This window comes from Oryctolagus cuniculus, chromosome 9, assembly GCF_051225735.1.
Source record: "Oryctolagus cuniculus isolate XC-2025 breed Fujian yellow rabbit chromosome 9, ASM5122573v1, whole genome shotgun sequence".
Classification (NCBI taxonomy): domain Eukaryota; kingdom Metazoa; phylum Chordata; class Mammalia; order Lagomorpha; family Leporidae; genus Oryctolagus; species Oryctolagus cuniculus.
Window position 1 is genome coordinate 112037501 of NC_142875.1, and position 20980 is coordinate 112058480.

The following is a 20980-nucleotide window of genomic DNA, read 5'->3' on the forward strand; positions in this document are numbered from 1 at the left end:
AAGACACCTTGGAATGTATGACCCTTAAGTCAGGCAGTGGTGGGCCGCTACTCACTCACATATCTCCAACTCAGGATACTCTCTTCATATGCAATGGATATTTAAAAAATGTCTTCAGAGGAGCTTAGATTCCTTTTGCTAATGAATATAAACCACAGTGTACATAAAAAGTACTGAAAGCAGAGAAAAGGGGTAGAAGGATTGGGAGCAGAAATGAATGCAAACAAAACATAGGAAGACATCTACTTCCAATCCATCTTCCCTTGGGCACCAAGGCTACCATTTAATCAAGTGGTGGCGGAGGGCATCTCTCCTCATCACTACACCTGGGCGACCCCATGAGTGAAAACTTCTATAATACCAAATGACCAGAGTGCATTCTGTGAATTCCTTGAGAAAAACTGAGCCCCTCTTTCTCCATCTCTCCCACTCACCATTACAGGAAGCAGCTGGTGTCCCAACAGCATGGCATCTTTCTGCCTCCCAGCTCTAGAAATACATGAAGCTAAGCTGGGCCTTCATTCCAAGTAACTTGGCCTTGGCCAGGATCCAGCTCTCCCTATGGACACAAACCAACTAACAGCTGTCCCCTTCTTGGTAATGGCCATCAGCAAAGTTAGTTGCAACCCAGTGGTCTAAGATGAAAACTGTATCATTTTCTCATTCCAGAAGCCAGTCTAAAAAACAGGGCTAGGATTCATTAACTATAGGATCACCCAAGCAGAAATGAGTCTCCTCTCTCTCCTTTTAATGAGATCCTGGCTTTGTCCTCTGGCTTCATTGTTTGGAATCTGAAATTCCTACCCAACCAGCACAATCCTATATTGGTCTTCACCTGAAATTAAGAGACTCAAGAAAGAGCACAGGGTTCCCACTTTACACTCTCCATATGCTCCTGGTCCTCCTCCTACAATGACTTTTCTCTCCATCTCCTGCAAAACTCCTATTTATTCTTCAAGATAGAATTTCAATGCCAGCCCTCCAGGAAGTCTTGCATGGAGTCAGTCTCTCTCTCTCTCTCTCTCTCTCTCTCTCTCTCTCTCTCTCTCCCTCCCTCCCTCCCTCCCTCCCTTTCTCTCTCCCTCTCTCCTCCCCTGCTTACCATTTATAGATCTGACCTAAGGATATGTCTATCTGCTCACATTTGTCTTCTTTCCCTAGATCATGAGCTACTGAAAGGTACAGACGAGAACCAATTCATTTTCATAACCCAATGTCTCACAAATATTCATTCTCACCAATAGTTACTGAAGAGCTGAACAGAGAAAAAGATATGAACATAAATGAAGTTAAAAGAAGAAGGTGGAATGAAAGAGAAGAGATGAAGAGACATTATCAGAGAGAGAAAACTAAGAGGCAAGAGAACATAAAAAAGTAAGAGTCAGCTGGTGGGCAGGGCCACAGTGAGAGAGCACAGAGGCTGCAAAGGGAAGAGGCAGGAGATGTACATGGGGAAGAGCAGAAGAAGAAAGGGAAATTTAAAAAAATAAATAAATAAGGGTATATGGGTGAACTTTAAATATGCAGAATCCTTTCTGATTTTTGTTTTAAGAACAAAGAAGTGCTAGAAGTCCCAAAAGTAAAATAACTGCAAAATTGCCAACATTAAACAGGGTAGGTAGAGATGGTATAGCTTAGTGATTTTGGCATCTCCTGGGAGCTTGTTAGAAATGCAGAGTGTTGGGCTCCACCCCAGACATGCTGCATCAGAATGTGCATTTTAACAAGGTCCCCCGGTGATTCTTATATGCAATAAAGTTTGAGAAGCAGTGATGCAGTCCTTGCACATCCCCAGACAACCTCCACATCTCTCTTTTATCAATGGTGTGATGCACAGAGCCTCAGCATTAAGCAGCTACAACAACCCTATGCAAATCTCTTAGTGTCTCTGGATCTCAGTTTCTTTGTTGAGAACATCAGAGTAGATGTTTCCCAAAGTGTCACAGAGTCCTAATTTTCTTGATCTCATCTAACAGTGTAACTTCACCAGACAGCAAACACCCTGACTTTCTCTTTTCATCCATTCATTTACTCTTTTCTGAGCATCTATTATCTGCTCATCACTGTGCTTAGCACAAATGATTCCAAGATGAATAAAACATCTCTTCCTGCCCTTGAGCGGCTCACAAACTTCTTAGAGAAACAGAGCATATAAGCAAAACTAGGATAAAGTGCATGAACTAAGATGCGTGAACAAGTGCTGGCAAAATACAGAACATAAAGCAATCACACTGCTTGGGGCAGTTGGGGAGGGTTCCAACAAGGGGACAACAAATGCACCAGGTCCCTTCTCTGCCATCCACAGCTGAATGTGCTAGAAAGTGAGAAGATAAAAATAAAGCAGTTGGGGAATATAGAGAACACCAAAACTCTGGCACATACCTCTGTGGATTCATAAACTCCCAACATTCCTTCATACAATGGATTTTGTATAACAATCACAGACACAATTAACAGCCACAGGTGAACCTCAGAAACCTACCTCCTCTGAGTTATGTCTACTCCCTCATCCTGACTGTGTTCTAATCTCTCTTCGGCCTCCTTCTGGAAGAGAATATCAATTCAACCACTAATCTACTCTCCCTAGAGACTTCTGCTGTGGTTGCAAAGAGAAGATGTGCTTTAATAAATGTGAACAATTCATTAGACCAGTAGCTCTTTTGATCTATGTTTATTTGCAGAGAGCACACTAGTTCCCAACCTTAGGCACAATAGCACAGACTGAAAATGTAGTTTACTGGAACGAAGAAATTTCTAGAATTCTTCAGGAGGGTGTAGACTGGCACAGAGGAAAAGGAGGAGCTTAACTTTTCCAGCTCATCTACTCCTGACTGCAACAGGAGACGTGAGATAAGCGGTTTGGTCAGCCTGGTCTTGATTATGAAAGAGAAAAGGCATCGCTGGGAACAATAGTTTTCCAACCTTTAGAATGGTGACTTCAGCCCTAGCCTCTTTTCTCATACCTGGTTTCTAAATGCTAATTTTTGGCTATGGTCTCTTCATATACAATGTGTTCTTTCTCCTGCCTGCTTCTATATTTCCTAGTCCAGAGACATTAACTGATTTTTTGCCTGAACCTGTTAATAGTAACAGACACGTCACCTTCATTTTTAAAATCTTGAACATGAAGATCAAAAACTCTGGGTTTATCTCATTCACAGAGTAACAGGAAGAATGGATAATGATGTGGCCAATGCTGGAACTGTTCAGTCTTCTTTCTCCCTGTCAAGCACATCTTGTTCTACCAACCAATTTCAGTGCATGTGTCCACCTCCCCAGTGCCCTTCACCCTTCCCTACACAGCACTGGGCCTGTGCCTGAAGGTCAAGAAAGACGGTCAAGGTTCTGAAGCCATCTTTCTGGAGGCAAAGCAGGAACACATCAAGGTTTCTGCTGTTCATCCTTCCTCCAGAAGAAGTCGCTCTTCTCAATCAGATTTTAAAAAAAGAAAAAGAAAATAGGCATTTGGTGTGCAAAAAGTAGTGACTAGAGGATTTTTCTCTTCCCTCTCCTTTCCTGGCATTTTATATCGTTACTTATTCTCAGTCTGCATCCACCTCTAATAAAAATCACATACAAACAGTAGCAAAGCAAGACTCTATAGACAAATAGGCTTCCTAGAGATGAAACCAATGGGAGAGGGACAATTAGACAATGCTGTAGCACATCCTACCCCTCTCTATTGCATGCTGGCCTCCCTCCCTAAGTGCCATGCTGCCCTGTGTGCACAGACCCGTCACACTTGACCAAAGATGAAACACATGAGAGAACATAACCACCACATCCTGCTTCCTTCCCTAGAAACCACCAATCTAATGCCCTTACCCCTGTTTTCCTGGGAAGTTCTTATTTCCCTATTATTTTTTTTAAATGTACATCATAGAGGCTCATCAATTGAAATGAAATGATGTGCTCTCCCTCCCACCAACAGTCACAATTCTTCCCTCATGTAACCCACACTATAAGGGAGGTGACAGAAGGAGAGAAGACAAAATAGAACCCAGTCAGCTCTTTGTACTGGCAAGGGTAGCAGGGGAGAGAACAATGGCTGTACACCACTGAGCCACAGCCTCCCAGAAATTGCTCCTGGCGATAGGGAACACCTGCCACCAGGTTCTCTAAATGGCTGTGGATATGGAAAAGCTACCCACCACCTGCGGCCATTCCTCCTTGAATCCTAACAACCCATTCCAGTTGGATTACCTCTCCTGTTTTTCTGGATGACTTTCTCACCCCGTTGTCCTTCTCTTCTTCAACACCTTCTTCGTTTAGCTATTCCTTCCTTTCTTCATCCTAGGGTCAACTAATGACAGCCTGGAACCTGGATTAATCCCACTGGCATTCAAGATGAACGGGGTGTGTGAGACCTGTCAAAAGGCCTCCTTGTCAACCTCATTGCCAACAGACATTCCAAGGACCTACCCAGTGTCGTGGGCACCAAGGATGCAAGGGGGATTACACAGCCTATCTATACCCATTCCCCTTGTCCATCTGTATGGGGAAAATCATGGCACATGGAGCTGCCTCCTCACCCATACTTCTGTTCTATTTTGAAATAAAGAGTCTACCCTCCCACATGAAGGCATAGAAGCAGATGGGGAACCAGCACAGGTGAGCACATAACAGAAAAGAGGTCATGAAAACAGGGTTCAAAGTGGATTGCACTCTCCCACTCTGCTTACATCATGGTCACAGATCATGTTTCAGCAATGAAAGCTCAAAAGAGTGGAACCTAGGGGGTGGGGGGCAGTAAATGTGGAGGATGTCCAACCTTTCTGGACAATGCAAAATGAGCAACTACTGCCATGTCGAGTGACAAGGACCTTCTGCTACTTCTTCAGCATTTCAGATTCTTTCAAAGGATTTTGTATTTTAACAAGCTGGGGGGAAAAGATGTGGAGGGGAACACGTTCAGAAAGAATATTAATGCTACTGATTCTGCAATATATTTTTTGAAGATCTCTGTCCCAACCTACTCCTTGCACTTGGATGCCTTCAAAGTGTGAGGATTTATGGCAAGGGGACCAAGAAGATGAACAGCCCACTCCCCACCATGGCCTGCCAGCCTGTAGAAGATCTGGTTTTCTCAAGAGTTGTCTAGGATTGCACGAGTGACTAGCTCAAGAGTCATTAGCTAAGTCTTTTGCATTTCTCCTGCTATTTCTCTTTTCAAGTACCTTAAAATACTGCCTAACCACATTTCACATCTTGCACAATTGTAGGAGAGGGCGAAAATTAAAGTATTCATTCTATTTTCTGAGGGTACAAAACCAACACATGCAAACAGCACATCTCTTTGTTTAACACAAAGACTCACGTGTCGAATTCTGCACCCGTTCCACATGCACAGCATTTTAGAACTCTGCAAGATAGCCATTTTGCAAGAGTGTGGAAGTAACAGTTTGCTTGGAGGATGTGGGGGTATAAATAGATGTGTAGACAGAAGGAGAAATTTACAGCTCAGAAATAATAGCACACGAAAAAAATATATATATATATAAATTAAAAGCAGAATATTGACAGGCTTCCTTCTTTCCCAGCTGAAGACTAAAGTCCTATTACCCTGCAGCATCCTCCAATTCCAGGTGTTCTTAGACCAACCCAATTCCTCACCTACACCTGGCCCCCTGCAATAGGCCTCCTGGGACCTCTGGGCCCAGTGTCAACCCTGTAGACAGTAAGTGGATTCCAAGGCAGCAACCATTGTAATCTCAGCTCTTACTGTTATTTTTTAAAGGGTATAGAAAGGATGCCTAGAAAGGTAGAGACAGCAGATAGAACGAGAAGCATGAAGGTGGCAATGGGAAAAAGCCAGTCTGGGGGAAGGGGAAGATAGCTAGATGCCCATAAAAATCAGAGCTTTAGTTCTGGGTGAATAAAATGCTATTCAACTCAAAAATCACACAGGTCTCCCAGCTAGCTGTGTCTGCATACATAGACATATATACCGCTTATGCCACCCAACATATGTTCCGTGCCTACATACACCGGCCCCCGCTGCTCCCCAAAAACCCAAAACCTGTTTGATGAAGAGAAAGAAAAGAAATAACACAGGAGATCCCCATCTTTGTGATAAGCCTTTTGCCCTGCACAGCATTATTTTAAGATCTTGTTACCTTTTCTTGCCAAAAAAAAAAAAAAAAAAGCCACTGGAGGGACTAGACGAAGACAGACAAAACAAGGCATTCCCAGCCCAGGTGAGGAAAAGATAGAACAGAATCTGTCCTACCTCGGTTTGTAGAAGCCAACGCTGTAGACGGAGAGATTAAGGGAGTGAGCATGTTGGGAATGATGTTGGGAATGTGCAGTCTCCTCTTCTCGCTTGCATATCCACATAGGGGAGGCGGAGGATAAATGGACGGAAGATCATTTAAAATCCAGTTCAGCGTAAATTTTGTTTTAATCTTGTGTCTTGAAGAGAGGCAAATTCAGAGGGGGGAAAAAAAGATTAAATTCAGGGCATGGAGTGCAGCTCACAATGCAGCATTCAGAGTAACGGTTCCGTTGGCATGTGAGGGTAGTGGCTGGAATATATTTTTAATGATTCTTCTGGCAATTACGGGATTTTTTTGTTTTTTGGTTTTTTGTTTGTTTGTTTTTAGAGCGTTAGTGGAGGCAGCTCCGGGCGGAGAAGCTGGGGGCCGGCTCCGTCCCTCCGTGGAGCATGGTCATTCCCAGAGCGTCCCCTTCCTAAGGCGGAAAAAGAGGCTGGCGGTCAGGGCTGGATTCGAGGGTGAGAAGGATGCATTCCGAAAAAGGTATCAATTCGGTCTAAGGAAAAGGGGGAGGAAACCCCGCATTTCCCACAGAGCGCACACGAGAGGAATTGCAAACGGCTGGCACCGGTCTATAAATAATTCAGAAAAGGTCTGGCTATACCATTCCTGGGACAGGCATGGACGCGAGGTGGGAAAGCCAACCTGAATGGAAGAGCGAGGGAGGCAGGCAGCGAAGGAGGGAAGTGGGGACGAGAAGGGAGGGAGGGAGGACGAGGCCCCATACAGAGCCGCACGCTCGCACACACGCACAAACCCAATCCCCACTTAACTCGCCAGCGAGTGCGGCCCCCAGCCCCATCTGCAGTGCTGCTGACATGTCTGGCTCGCTCTCCCCATCGCCTCCAGCAGCAGCGCCTCCTCCCACCCCGGGCTGGTGCTCAATGGGCTCTGATTGTGCACGGGCAGCACACTGGGCATTTCTTGGAAGGGGCACACTGACACGCGCGCACACACGCCCCCGGCGCGCACGCGCCCCCGCGCGCACTCACACTCACGCCCGCGCACACTCACGCCGCCGCCGCGCTGATGTGCAGCGCACGGGGCTGCACCTGCAACGTGTCCACTGGACGGAGGGTCGCGGCGGGAGGCTTCAGCGGCGGCACCGCTGCCCAGCCTCTCTGCCCGGAAAGGGGATTAGGCCTCCCAGAAAGACCAGAGACCACCCTATCCCCTTACACTCCCCTCCCCCCAACAAAAGCTCTTAAAAAAAAAAAAAAGCCGCGTCCAAATTAGCAGGCGCCGGCTTCTACGGGAATAAGAGCTTTACCTAACACCAGGTTGGGTAACGGGTGCAGTGCCTCGACCCTTTCTCCGCCTACCACCCTCAAGCCCCCAAATTGAGACAAGAGACTCCGAAGCGGGTATTTACGCACCGGCTCCGCGCGCCTCCGCGGTGGCAGTCTCCGGAGAGGGGCGGCCGGTGGCGGGGGATTCAGGGTTTTCCTGCCCTGCAAAGCAGGATTAATGATCCGTCTCGGGGGGTTGGAAGTTCAGGACTCTTCTTTGCAAAGCACAAGGGAAAGCGTTCGGACGCCAGCACTTCTGGATTGGGGTGATCGCGAATCGCCCTGCGAGCACTTTCGATCGAGCGAAGCCCCGAGATTTCCTAGAGGTGAAGAAGCCAGAGGAAGCGGTGTTTGAAAGGGGGGTGGGGGTGGGGGGAGCCTTCCTTTCTCAAAAAGGGGGGGGGGTGGAGAGGCAGGAGCCCAGATTCCAGTTGGTGATGCTCAGAGCCGGGGGAGGGGAGGCAGGCGGTGCGAGTGGAGCGCGCGGCAGCCGGGGAGGAAGAGGAGGGGAGAGGAAGGCAAATTCGCCGCCCGGGCCGGGGGAGGGCGGGGATCGCAGGTCTCCGAGTCTGCATTCGGGGCTCCCCCTCGCGCTCGCACACACCTACCTCCCACTCAGGGACGTGGAGGGAGCAGAGCCCCGCAAGGCCGGGGCCGGTGTCTCTGCGCCCAGGGTGTGCGCGCGCGTGTCCTCCTCCTCCTCCACACCCCCCACCCCACCCCACCCCCAAACCCCTTCACCCCCTCACTCCTACGGCCAAGACGCCGGCGGAGGCAGCTTCCCACGTCATGTGCTGGGGGAAGTGGGGTAGCGAGGGGGGAAAAGGCTTAGCCCGAGTGCGTGGCGCCTCCTCCTGGCCGCAGCGGGGAACAGCCGCGAGGGCGGGCGGCGGGCTGCGGGGGGCGGGAGGGTGGGACAGTGGCCTGGGTGGGAGGCTGAGGCTCCTCCGCCGAGGGGAGCGGTGGTTTGACATTGAAAACCCCCGGCTGTAGTGCCCCTCCTCCGGCAGTCTTTGCTCGCCACGCTGCTGTCCTGTGCTGGGCTCAGTGCAAGGCCCAGCTCTTGCCTTCAAGGAGCTTAAGGTCTATTTTGAGCACAGAATGCTGATGCGGGAACGATAGATGAAGCAAGCGTAATTAAGGCCTCCGTTGTGCACGGGGCAGACTACCCTGTGCCCAGCTGACTGCTAGCACAGCTTACAGGAGTTCTGATTCTTTTACTAAAGTGAATCCTATCACTGAAAGACCTCAAGAAGAGACGATGGTGAGACAGGTGAATAATCCCTCCAGGAAACTCGATTTCAAAGCACTGGCAAATCCACCCTCTTATTTTAAAACATGCATGCACTTCTTCCTCCCTAAACTGTTTCGTATTTTAATCGCGCTTCTCACCACCTCCCATAGGATTTTTTGTTGTTGTATATGCATAATGCTTTTGCTCACTGGTCTTTTCAAAGATCCAGAATGTTAGAGGTGGAGCATTTTCACCTGGGTTGAATTATGGGCTTTTCTCCCACACTCCCAAGATGCAGCCACACACACACACACACACACACACTCACTCACGAGGCCCTCCCTACTGTGGGAAGTTGGGTACACCTGGAAGCTCAGAGCTGTGGTCTGTGTACAAGCCATCATCTGTGTTCTAATGTCCTATAGGCCAGACACTACTCCTACTACATCTGAATCTGAACTAATCCTTTCTTGTTTCCTGTTTTGTGTCAGACTTAGTCTATGAATCTAAGATGTTTAAGATGCATGCAAACACCTAAGCATTTCCTGCAAACACAAATACACAGTGTGCTGACCCGCAGATCACTCGCTCTCCGTAATGGCATTGCTTTATTTTGTGAAACCAGCATGGAGCTGGTCTTGCAGCCCTTCCACACACTGCACAACCTCCTGTGTCCTCTTGGTGGGAAACAGTGAACCCAGGAGACCCTCCAGGTGCTGGTTTCCAGGAGCACTGCAGAGGATGCAGGAAGCAGGTGCCTGGGAGAGCCTCCCTGAAACCCTCTTCCCTGGGCCTTCCAGGAATGGCCAGTGTCTGCAGATTATGGTCCCAGCTCACTCAAGGGTCTTCATGCCTTGACCTTCTGCTTTGTAACTTTTGATTTGTTCTTTTTAGCTCAGAGCCCACCTCCTCCTTCCTATCTCTAATCCCCTGCACCAAAATAATGCCATTCTCTTCTGTTCTCTTATTGCCTCCTCCCTAGCCCAACCCAGCAAGTCCATTTGAACCCTCCCACCCCTCCTTCAGTTTCCAGCACCAGTCTCATGTGCTCCGGGGACATTTTTCAGTCAGCCAACTTCGACTGATTTCTGTAACATGTTCAAGGATTTTTACAATGAGGGATTGGTCCTTACCACCTTCCCCGCAGACACCCTTCCTGCATTTTGAAATGTATGGGAGAGTTTGTGTGATCTGTTATGACAATGGATGATACTCTTGCCTGTATTGCCACATGCCAGAGATACCAAATGCCCCAAAGCAATGCTTGGCCCACTATCATGAAAGGGAAGAAATACCGTGGCCATCTGTGTCAAGCTAAATGAAACTCTTGATGTTCAATCATACAAAACTGCCAATCATACAAAAATAACCATTATCAAGCTCTAATAAAAAGACAATGACACCATGTTAAACTTAAAATTGTATTTTTAGGTGTATTGCCCAACTACTTACCTATCTCCTTAGACGGAAGAGCATCATCTCAGTTTCCCAGATATTCCCAATACTCAGTTCAATTCTACCAGTACAATAGGTATTGATAAATATTAAGTTTTTTATGACTACTTGAAAATAATTTTCCAAGCATTTGTTAATAATCTTGGAAAGACTAACTCTAGGTACCATGTGGAGTGAAGTAGAAAGTGATATCCCTCCTCCATGGTTCTCATTACCTAGTCAGCATCACTCCCTGTCACTCACAGCAAACTCCCCATCACTCACTTGCACTTCTCACCGACAACCTTTGTCTCCATGGACCACGGGGCTTTCCATGAAACTATTCCGAGGACCACAGAGAATCAGGAAATTGGAAATGCCACTTGTCAATGTTGCAAACATACATTTCCGAACTCCAAGTCAGGCAGCACAGAGGGCAGTATTCTAAGAAGCCAAGATGTGAGATTAGATTTCACAGCATTATTTATTGAGGAAAAGCTCTGCCCCAGGATGCGAATGACACTGTTGAGCACTGAATTTTGCACTTTATTCAGAAAGGATCCCAGGAGATACAGACACTTGTCCATGGTCTAAACAGCACATGCAAAGCCCATGTTTGCTTGGCCAAAAACAGCATCCGGTAACATCTTTCAGATCAAACTCTAGCACCAAAGGGTGGGGCATGAAGCTCATATTATTTGGGTTCCCTCTTAAGGAGAAAAAAATGCTTGTTTTAAAGATTTATTTTATTTATTTGAAAGGCAGAGTTACAGGGAGAGAGGGAAAGACAGAGAAATCTTACATCTGCTGGTTCCCTCCCTGAATGGCTGCATTGACCAGGGCTGGGCTGGACCAAAGCCAGGAACCAGGAGATTTATCCAGGTCTCCCACATGAGTACAGGGGCCCAACCACTTGGGCCATCTTCCAGTGCTTTCCCAGGCCGTTGCAGAGAACTGGATTGGAAGTGGAGCACCCAGGACTAGAACCAGTGCCCATAAAGAATGGCAGATGTGCCATAGGTGACAGTTTTATCCTACACCACAACACCGACCTTGCAGAAAAAAAAAAGTTTAAAACAGTTGTAAATGTATTTACCTAAGAAAATGAAACAATATAAAATTTTTAAATACTTACAAATGCCACAAAAATAAAAATATAACTAATGACAATTTCATTAATGTCCTAACCATTCTGTAATGCTTGCTTATGTATGCTTTTTCACTGCATACTCTTTGAGCATCTCTTCACATTATGATTAAAATATTATTTTCTATGGAGGTAATAGAACAAAATATCCAAGCATGGGATAAGAATCCAATCTGTTCTCCAATATGGCAGTTTAAAAGTTATTTTGCATTATAGATAATTTAGAAAATTATCTTGTGTATTGGCAGTAGTGCAATGTACATTTTTTAGGATTGTTGTTGAATTTGGAAAAAACTTTGTCAAACTTCGTTGATATGTAAAATATAAATTACAAAGATTTCTAGTTTTCTTAGGCTAATAAATACTATATATCACTTTAATAGATGACACTAATTAATTGGTCAATGCAAAGTTTTTTATTATCTTCATCAATGCCAGTACTTTGTCTCAAACAAGCTATAAAATTTAAAACGGTTCACAGTGTGTTAATATGAATCAATCATCTTCATTAATTGGGTTATCAGACAATCCAGAAGCCCATTCACTGCTTCCATTCAAAATTTCCCTTTTCTCCTTAAAGAATTACAGTTTTGCTATGATTGGAAACAAAAATGTTGTAATTTGCTCCTTGATGTCAGATTAATCTCTGTTGTTGTCAGAGCTCATCTTTATCTCTTGTTTCCTGTTGCATTAATTTTCTTCTGCGTTTCTTCTTGGCTCTTTAATAAATAAATGTAGATAATAAAGGAAGGAACTCTTTGAATATATCCTAAGCAACAGTCTGTAATTTCTCACTGTTTTTTTTTTTTTTATCAAAGTCCAAAATGTCTTTCCACATTGCAATTAACGTAGTACAATCAAGCTTCCTGAACTCTTTGAATAAACTTTTTTTAGGTCTCTCTCTGGGTTTCTCTTCTTCCCAGACTATGAAAAATTTTAGAATCTTAATGTTGATGTACTCATGTTACAAGCCTTGGGCAGTTTTCTAGTGGGAAACATTACTCTTAGCTTCTTTAAAGAAAATTCTAACTCATCATGTGTGTTTAAAGTGCTCTTTTGTAGAAGGCATTTAGCCTCGCAGTTAAGACAAAGGTTAGTACACCCACATCACATATCAGAGTGCCTGGGTTCCACACCTGACTCTAGCCCAGGACTCCAGCTTCCGACTAATGCAGACCCTGGGAGACAGGAGTTCCTGGCTCCTAGCTTCTGGTAGGCCCAGCCCCAGCCATTGTGGGCTTTTGGGATTGAACTAGCAGGTGTGCACTTTCGCTCTCTCTGCCTCTTTCTCTTCCCCTCAAATCAAGAAGAAAATACCCCACTTTTGAAATAAATTTGAGGTGGGTGTGGGGAGAATATTATAAAATACCAAAGCAGTCAACAACTTGAGGTAAGTGACCATCAGCTCTTTCTCCAACTAGAATAAAAAGATGACTCCTGGAGCGCATATCCTGTGACAGCTGTCAATAACTCTACAAGGGATGGATGGTAGACCTTGTGAATAGATCTCACTAAACCCAGAGTAAGGTGTTTCCATTGAACTTCCTCCTGAATTCAGCTTTATCTCAAAAATGCTCACCACCACTCTCCTGACACCCAGCATGAGAACAAATCTGACCTGGAAATTGAAGTGGGCAAAGACAGCAATCTAAATCATAGTAATTAAAATATGCTACTTTTGCAAATTTTACTACAACATTTATACACATTATTAGGGCCTTTCCCATGGCCTTCGAAGGGGCCCCAAGTGAGCGTCTGTGAATCTGAGGCCACATTAGCTTCAAAGTCAGTCTGCCTCGGCTTGTTACTTAATGTCAAATGGGCTTTTGGTTTCTGGAGAAAATATTCGAATGATTTTTATCTTTGAAAAAATAATTCATTAAAGGCTCAGTTGACAACATGCATATTAATGCCTTCTGCTAAATCGAATCCATCTTTTTTGCTTGCAATTCCTGGAGTGTACAGGAAACATAGGCAGAGCATTCAATTTTAATAACTCTCACAGCATACTAAGATCCTGCCTCTGCCATCATTACTCTTCGAAAAGAATCTCTATTTTGTTCTTATCATAATGATATTAATTATTCAACTTGGGCAGTGCATTTTCAAAGAGAAGGTTAAACAACCTTCATCCCCTTGTCTCAGGACCTGCCTGTCCTCCAAAAAGGAAAAAAAGTATTCATTATCCAGAGGATTTTATTGAGCCTGTTGTGTACGTTATAACAATACACTTCTAGACATTGACGCGCTGCACTCAGGGAAACATTTCATTAATGCTTTCCTAAAACTATCCTTTTATTTTTGAATTAGACAAGGAGACAGAAGGGAGAAGAGAAGGAAGGGAGGAATAAGGAAGATGGTTTCGCAGACAGGAGTGACTGAACCTAGAAAGGAGGAGATAGGAGATGGAATACTAAGAATTCTCTGTGCTGGAAAGGGAAGAGTCTGCATGGTGTTACTTGCAGCATCACTCAGCTCTTGCAGGATGCACCCTGAAGGGAGATAACCCCCTGTTAAGCACAGTCAGATCTGGCACTGCTTACGTATTTTTCCCCCTCTCACACAGCAGAGACCACGACAACACTGTATCTGCTTGACCTAGCTGGCTGCCTAACAGCAAAATCTTTACCATCTTAATTTTATCTCTGAATAGATCCTCTACCTTTTTGTTTTTCTCATCAAAATGCTTCAAGAAAAATCTGTCTCTAGTCTAACCATTATCATATAAAGAAGACACATTCTTTTGTGTTTTGCCATCAGGTTAGTCAAGTTCTTTGAGAAATAGACCCCTAATTTCTTTCACTACAGACAATATGGATGAGAAACTCTATTTCTATGTGAAGGCATTTTGGAAGATCTTATTACCGGAGGCAGTCAGATAATGATGCAAATGCTAATACAAAATGGAGATAAATTTTCTAACTCCAGGCTGGTGTTGTGGCACAGAGGCTTAAGCTCTTGCCTGCAACTCAAACATCCTATATAAGAGTCCCAATTGTTCCACTTATAATCCAGCTCTCTGCTAATGCACCTGGGAAAGCAGCAGAACATGGACCAAGTACTTGGGCCCCTGCCACTCACATAGGAGACCAGGATGGAATCAATAGTCCCAGCCGTTGTAGCCATTTGGGGAGTAAACCAGTGATGTAAGATTTCTCTCTCTCTCTCTCTCTCTCTCTCTCTCTCTCTCTTCCTCACTTTCTCAATCTATCTCCTTCTCTTTCTCCATCTCTCTCTCTTTCTCTCCCCTATCCTCATAACTCTGCCTTTCAAATAAAAATAAATAAATCTTGTTAAAAATGTGTATCTCTTCTTCCACTAGTTCCCTTCTCTTAGTCACTTCATCCCCTTCTCTGAATTTTCTAAGACTCCTTCATGAGCCATGGATCAGCGCCCTCAACATTCCTTTTCTCTCTCTTTCCACATGAGCCTTTCCAGAACAGTCACTGGCATCCACCTCTTCTTCACATCCCCTTCAGTGAGACCTTTCATTGTCCAGAGTTGCTGTGATGAGGTGATTCTGCTCACATCTGGGAAAGATATAAGGTCTCTCCACTCCCATCACCCTGCACCCTTCCCCTCTGAAGCTGGGAGATGTGAGGAACCCAGCTCAAGGATTAAGACAGTGCAACTTGATCTCCTGCCTGTGTTAAAGGAAAAGAATAGGGGACGGTGCTGTGGCTTAGCAGGTAAAGCCACCGCCTGAGCTGCTGGCATCCCATATGGGCTCCTGCACTTCCAATCCAGCTCTCTGCTGTGGCCTGGGAAAGCAGTAGAAGATGGCCCAAGTCCTTGGGCCCCTGCACCCTTGTGAGTGATCCGGAGGAAGCTCCTGGCTCTTGGCTTCAGATTGGTGCAGCTCCGGCCATTGCGGCCATCTGGGGAGTAAAACAGCAGATGGAAGACCTTTCTCTCTCCCTCTCTCTCTGCTTCTCTTTCTGTGTAACTGTGACTTTCAAGTAAAATAAAGAAATCTTTAAAAAAAAAAAAAAGGGAAAGAACATCCCACAGGGAGAAGTTGACCAGTTGTTGAAAGAACATGGGAGAATAGGTGTGTGTCATTCATAGGTAGAGACAGTAGTCCCATGATATGTGAATTAGGTTGGACTTCATTAGTGCATGCACACAAAAACACACATGCACACACACACACGTACCCTAGAGCTGTGTGGGATTCCTGAAGTGCCCATCTGTGGGTTGGGAGGTCTCTCTTCACAAGTCTCAAATGCACAGGCCACAGACCTGGTGAGAAGGGTGATTTAAGCACCAAAAATGTAGGGGCCTGGTCTGTTTTGTTCACTTACATAGTCCCAATGAGTAGGCAGTGTCCAAATGAATAAATGGATGAAAGAGTTTTATGAGGACCTAAAGAATAAGGTCAGTAAATATTTTAAAAATTAGATTTGGCAGGCATTTGATAGAGTAGAACACCAGTCTTAAGACACTTGGATCCCATATTGGAGTGCTTGAGTTTGAAATACAACTTGGCTGTCGGTTCCAGCTTTCTGCTAATGTGCATCCCGGGAGGCAGCAGTGATGATTCAAGTGGTTGGGTCCCTGCCTCCCACATAGGAGACTCAGATTGAGTTCTGGACTCCTGGCTTCAGGCTGGCCCAGTCCCAGCTGTGCCTGTTTGGGGAGTGAACCAGCAGATAGAAGATATCTCTATTTCTCTGTCTCTCCCTGTCTCTGCCTTTCAAGTAAACAAACAAACAAACAAACAAAAAAAACAAATAATTTTTAAATACTAAATAATTAATTTTGAAATAATGAAAGAAAAGGACTCATTATGCCTCTGTGATAGCTGCATGCTGATGCCCCTGCCTGAACTTCTCAACAGCCTCCCCACAGTGAGCTTTAAGAGAACTCTCCCTGGACACACTGGTTCCTTCACAGTCCCACTGCAATTTACCCTACTCTAGCTCTTCAGAGGAGGTACTCATTTCTAATTCTGTTTTCAGATTTGGGTTAATTTTATTTTGAAATTGAGATTTAGGATTTATGAGCATTGTGTAAACAGGAGTTTGAAATAATCATGCAGCTCAGCTGCAGAGCCCGGATCTCACCACCACCATTTCTCACTCTCCAAAGGCCACTCTTCTCATCTCTTTTCATCCAAACTTTTGGCATTTACCTGCACAACTCAAAAATGACACACTTATATTGCTATTCTCTTAATTTTTAGCTCATTCATTATGTATTTCTCTCTCTTTTTTTTTTTTTTTTTTTTTGACAGGCAGAGTTAGTGAGAGAGAGAGACAGAGAGAAAGGTCTTCCTTCCATTGGTTCACCCCTCAAATGGCCGCTACAGCCGGCGCGCTGCGCTGATCCGAAGCCAGGAGCCAGGTGCTTCTCCTGGTCTCCCATGGGGTGCAGGGCCCAAGGACCTGGGCCATCCTCCACTGCCTTCCCGGGCCACAACAGAGAGCTGGACTGGAAGAGGAGCAAGCGGGACAGAATCTGGCACTCCAACTGAGACTAGAACCTGGGGTGCCAGCGCTGCACGTGGAGGATTAGCCAAGTGAGCCGCGGCGCCAGCCTCATTATGTATTGACATCTCACTAAGGAAGAGTTTGTCTTCAATTAAAAAAAAAAAAAAAAGGAAAAAGAAACAACTCTAACACAGCATGTGCATGTACGTTTCCTGTCCCTGTATACTCCAAAATACATATGGAAGCACTCCAAAAAGATGAAAATGGAGTTGAACAATAAGTTCATTTTATAATGGGCCTCTATATCCTTTATTCTATTTTATATTTGATTATCTTAGTTTCTTTTAATCGAGAATAGGCCCTTCCTCTCATTCGATCATTCATGACAATGACAATTTTGAAAAGTGTGGGCCAGTTATTTGATAAAATATTTCACAGTCTGGACTTGTCTGACTTTTTTTACTCACAGATAGGAAATTAAAGATAAGCCTTTTTTGGCAAGGTGGTAAGCATTTTTGCCAAAGTGATGTTGTGAAATTCTCCAGTGCATAATTTCAGAAGGCATATCATTGTTGGTGATGTCAAATTTGACCATGGACTTGGAGGCAATTACTATATCCCCCAATCATAAAGTTACATTTCCCTTTTCATAATTAATAACTCATATTTTAAATAATAATCTGTGATCATGCTCCAATGTTCCTATATCCTACTAACTTAAGGGCAAAGAGTATTGAAAAGAAATCTAAACTTCAGATAATATGTCTGCTGTTGATAGCAATATTAATTCAGTAATTCTGAACAAAGCCAGAAAATTAGACAGATAGATAAATAGTTATCTATCTGTATGTAATCTGCCCACCAAAAAGACTTTTTAAAAGCAATAACATTCCAGTAACAATGAGCACTCCTGGCACCCAGATTCCAGTTTCTAAATACCATTTCTGCTAAGAGGAACCAGAAATCTTTGGAGGAATGGCTAGCTGACTTCAGGCTGGGTCAAGGAGATGAAAGTGGAGCCCAAAATACCTTGGTTGGCTTGAAAGCAAGGAAGCGCTCTCAGGTACTGGATAAATGTTGCAAGCATATCGGATCCAGCTTAAAAGTTCTCTTGCTTGTCAAATGTAGGACAATTCTAACATTAAAAAATAACTAGTTATTATTTATAATATGTTGAATAAAAACGGAATCCATTGGAGTCCTTAGGAGTCTCAAAGGGTGGTGGATAAAAGGTGTGTGTGGCAGGTAACTTGCCCTTCTTTACTAATATTTCCATTAACAAATGCTGATGGAATGATACAATTAGAAAATCACCATGTTATCACATCCAATGTAATAATTAATCATCACTGAATAACAGATGCTTTCCCAATGATGACCTTTGACAAAACACAACTATGTGAGTCACTTATTCTTATCCTATAAAATTATTATGTCTTTTTTTGAATTTCAAGTGGTAAATTCTCTCATATTTTACAAATACAAATATCCCTTCCTCTTAATCCATGGTTACTAATACCTTCTAAAATTCCTCCCAAAGTTCCTTCTTTGCCAAATTTTTTTTTCCTATTGACTGAATTTCTATGATCACTACTGATTTATAGATAATTTAGTGAACCTTCAGACAAAAATCCTTTAGCCTCTCTCTAGGAACAATTTGTGAATTTCTCCTCTGAATAAAAACATTTCACAAATTTCTTTTTACAAAATGCTAAAACACATCTCCAAGTTAGTTAGCTGGTTTACTCCACATTTAAAAATACTAATTCTAAAAACATTAACTGAACACTGTGTATGAAGCAGAGTGTTAAGTATTGTTGGAAAAATAAAAATAAGGCAAACACATCCCTGCCTTCCACAAGTGTGTAGCTCATCTTAGTTCACTTGGGCTGCTTTAACAGAATACCATAAGGCAGGCAGTATATAAACTACGAGAATGTATTTCTTATAGTTTGGGAGACTGAGACGTCCAAGGCCAAGAAGCTGGCAGATTCAGTGACTGCTAAGGGCTGGTTTTCTGGTCCATAAATAATGATTTCTTGCTGTGTCTTATGTCAAAAGGGACATGTGTGTCTCAGGACTCTTTTTAAGGGTTCTAATCCCACTCTTGAATATTCTGCTCCTGTGACTTAATCACCTGCTAAAAGACCCACCTACTAATACTACCACCTTGGAGCTTTGGATTTCAATACACAAAGCTTGAGGGGCCACAAACATTCAGACCATAGCATAGTTTAAAGGAAAGAAATCAGTATGTATTTAAACAAACAATACAATGCAGAGCTATTTAATACCTATTCAAGAGATAGAAATATTATTCCAAGACTGCAGCAGTAAGTGTAGTTCCAACTAGAGTGTAGCATTGGCCACGTTGCAACTATAGTGTAGAATTACCTTTTTGGTCCATTTCTTCACGTCTCCTATAAACACACCGTTTGCCACAAAACTCTGCAGTGCTCTTGCATTATGGAGGGCCATCCTTCCCTACACCTTGACTTTGCTTTACCCAAAAGAATGAGGAATATTTGATGGACTGCCAGTGCCCCATCAAGAAACCTATGTATTTCTGCTTGAGCTGCCAGACCTGGCATTGTCATATAAAGCTGTCTAGACTGACCTGTTTGTCCTAGGGGGAAAGAAGAGCCATATAGAACAAAGCTGAGTCACCCCAACTGAGGCCAGCCTACTTCCAACAACCTTCAGTCAACATATACATGTATGCCCAAACAACAACGTGTTTTAACACATTGATGTATAGTGTGGTTTCTTGTGCCACAAATTCATAGCACTATCTAAATGATACAGAGAAGAATGAAGGAAATCTTACATTTCAGTTGATGGTTCTATTTCTGAAATTGGAAATGGACTTTCTGATAGGGAGAGAAGGAGCTGCATGAACAACATGGGCAGGAATTCAGAGGTACCTTCAAGTAACAGCAAGACATGACATGAGGAAGTAGTTTGAGGGCAGTTTGGGAAGGCAGTTGAATCCTATGCTAAGGAATCTAGGATTCCAGAGGAGAGGAATTTGGTCTTATCTTTTGATAAACAACATTTGCAAGAATTTGGGCCAAATTAGTTGGAGAAAACAGAACTCAATAGTGATTGATTCTGGGACCAGCACTGTGGTATAGCAGGTAAAGCCACCTCCTGGAGTGCTGGCATCCCATATGGGCACCAGTTCAAGTCCCGGCTGCTCCACTTCCTATTGAGCTCTCTGCTATGGCCTGGGAAAGCAATAGAAGATGGCCCAACTCCTTGGGCCCCTTTACCCACATGAAAGACCCAGAAGAAACTACTGGCTCCTGCCTGCGGATTGGCACAGCTCTAGCCATTGCAGCCATCGAGGGAGTGAACCAGCAGATAGAAGCTCTCTCTCTCTCTCTCTTTGCCTCTGCATCTCTATAATTCTGCCTTTAAAATAAATAAATCTTTTTAAAAATATCGATTCTTTACTATGTGCTAAGTGCTTTACCTTAATCACATCATATAGTCTCTCAACAATTCTATAAAGTATCCATGTACACAGATGAAAGAAAAAAACATGGAGAAAGTCAATAAATTTCCTGAAATCTCACAGCTGGCAATAGATAGAATCAGAGTTCAATGTCAGTTTTCATGACAAAACTATGTGTTCTTTCTACTTTAATCCTTCTTCCTCCCAAACATGGGAGCAGGTAGACAAATTAGGAGGCTCCTGTTATAAGAAAGGGGTAATGAATTATGCACAGGCAACGAGAAAAGAGGAAATATATTTAGAGAGATTATGAATAGTTGTGCTTATTTATTCATGTTGCCAAAGTAAAACTGCCAAGTTACAGCACCTGTCTAAATATCCATGGTGACAAAGCATGATGAGAAGATTTCACATTTTTGTATTGTAACTCAAGTGTTGCAAATGCCACTAAGATAGGAGACACATAAAAAGCAGGTTTGGTGCTAAAAAAACAAATACACTAGCCTTAGTTATCATCTTGGGAATCTTTCTGGGTAGTAATAACATTAAAAATAACTAACCCTCACTGAGCACCTTTCTAAGACACATGCTGTTTGTGCTTCGCATGAAAAAATTCACCTATGCACAGAACAGTATAAGGTATGCTTTATTATTCCACCACACTGATAAGGACATTGGAGAACAGAAAAGTTAAGGAACTTACCCAAGTAGC

At 43.8% G+C, this 20980-nt stretch overlaps 1 protein-coding gene across 4 annotated transcripts in view; it reads right to left on the reverse strand.

Annotated features, from left to right (window-relative positions):
* Positions 1-20980, reverse strand: part of GRIN2B (glutamate ionotropic receptor NMDA type subunit 2B) — a 755912-nt gene that overhangs the window by 492175 nt on the left and 242757 nt on the right. For 2 of the 4 annotated variants that reach the window (XM_089303864.1, XM_089303875.1), the window contains exons 3-4: positions 7652-7884; positions 6230-6690 (exon numbers count right to left, since the gene is read on the reverse strand). The gene's annotated coding sequence lies outside the window, so the exon portion shown is untranslated. Of the gene's footprint in view, positions 1-6229; positions 6691-7651; positions 7885-8172; positions 8294-20980 lie in introns of those variants that run through there. The other 2 variants (XM_008259603.5, XM_089303866.1) reach the window with 2 other exon arrangements.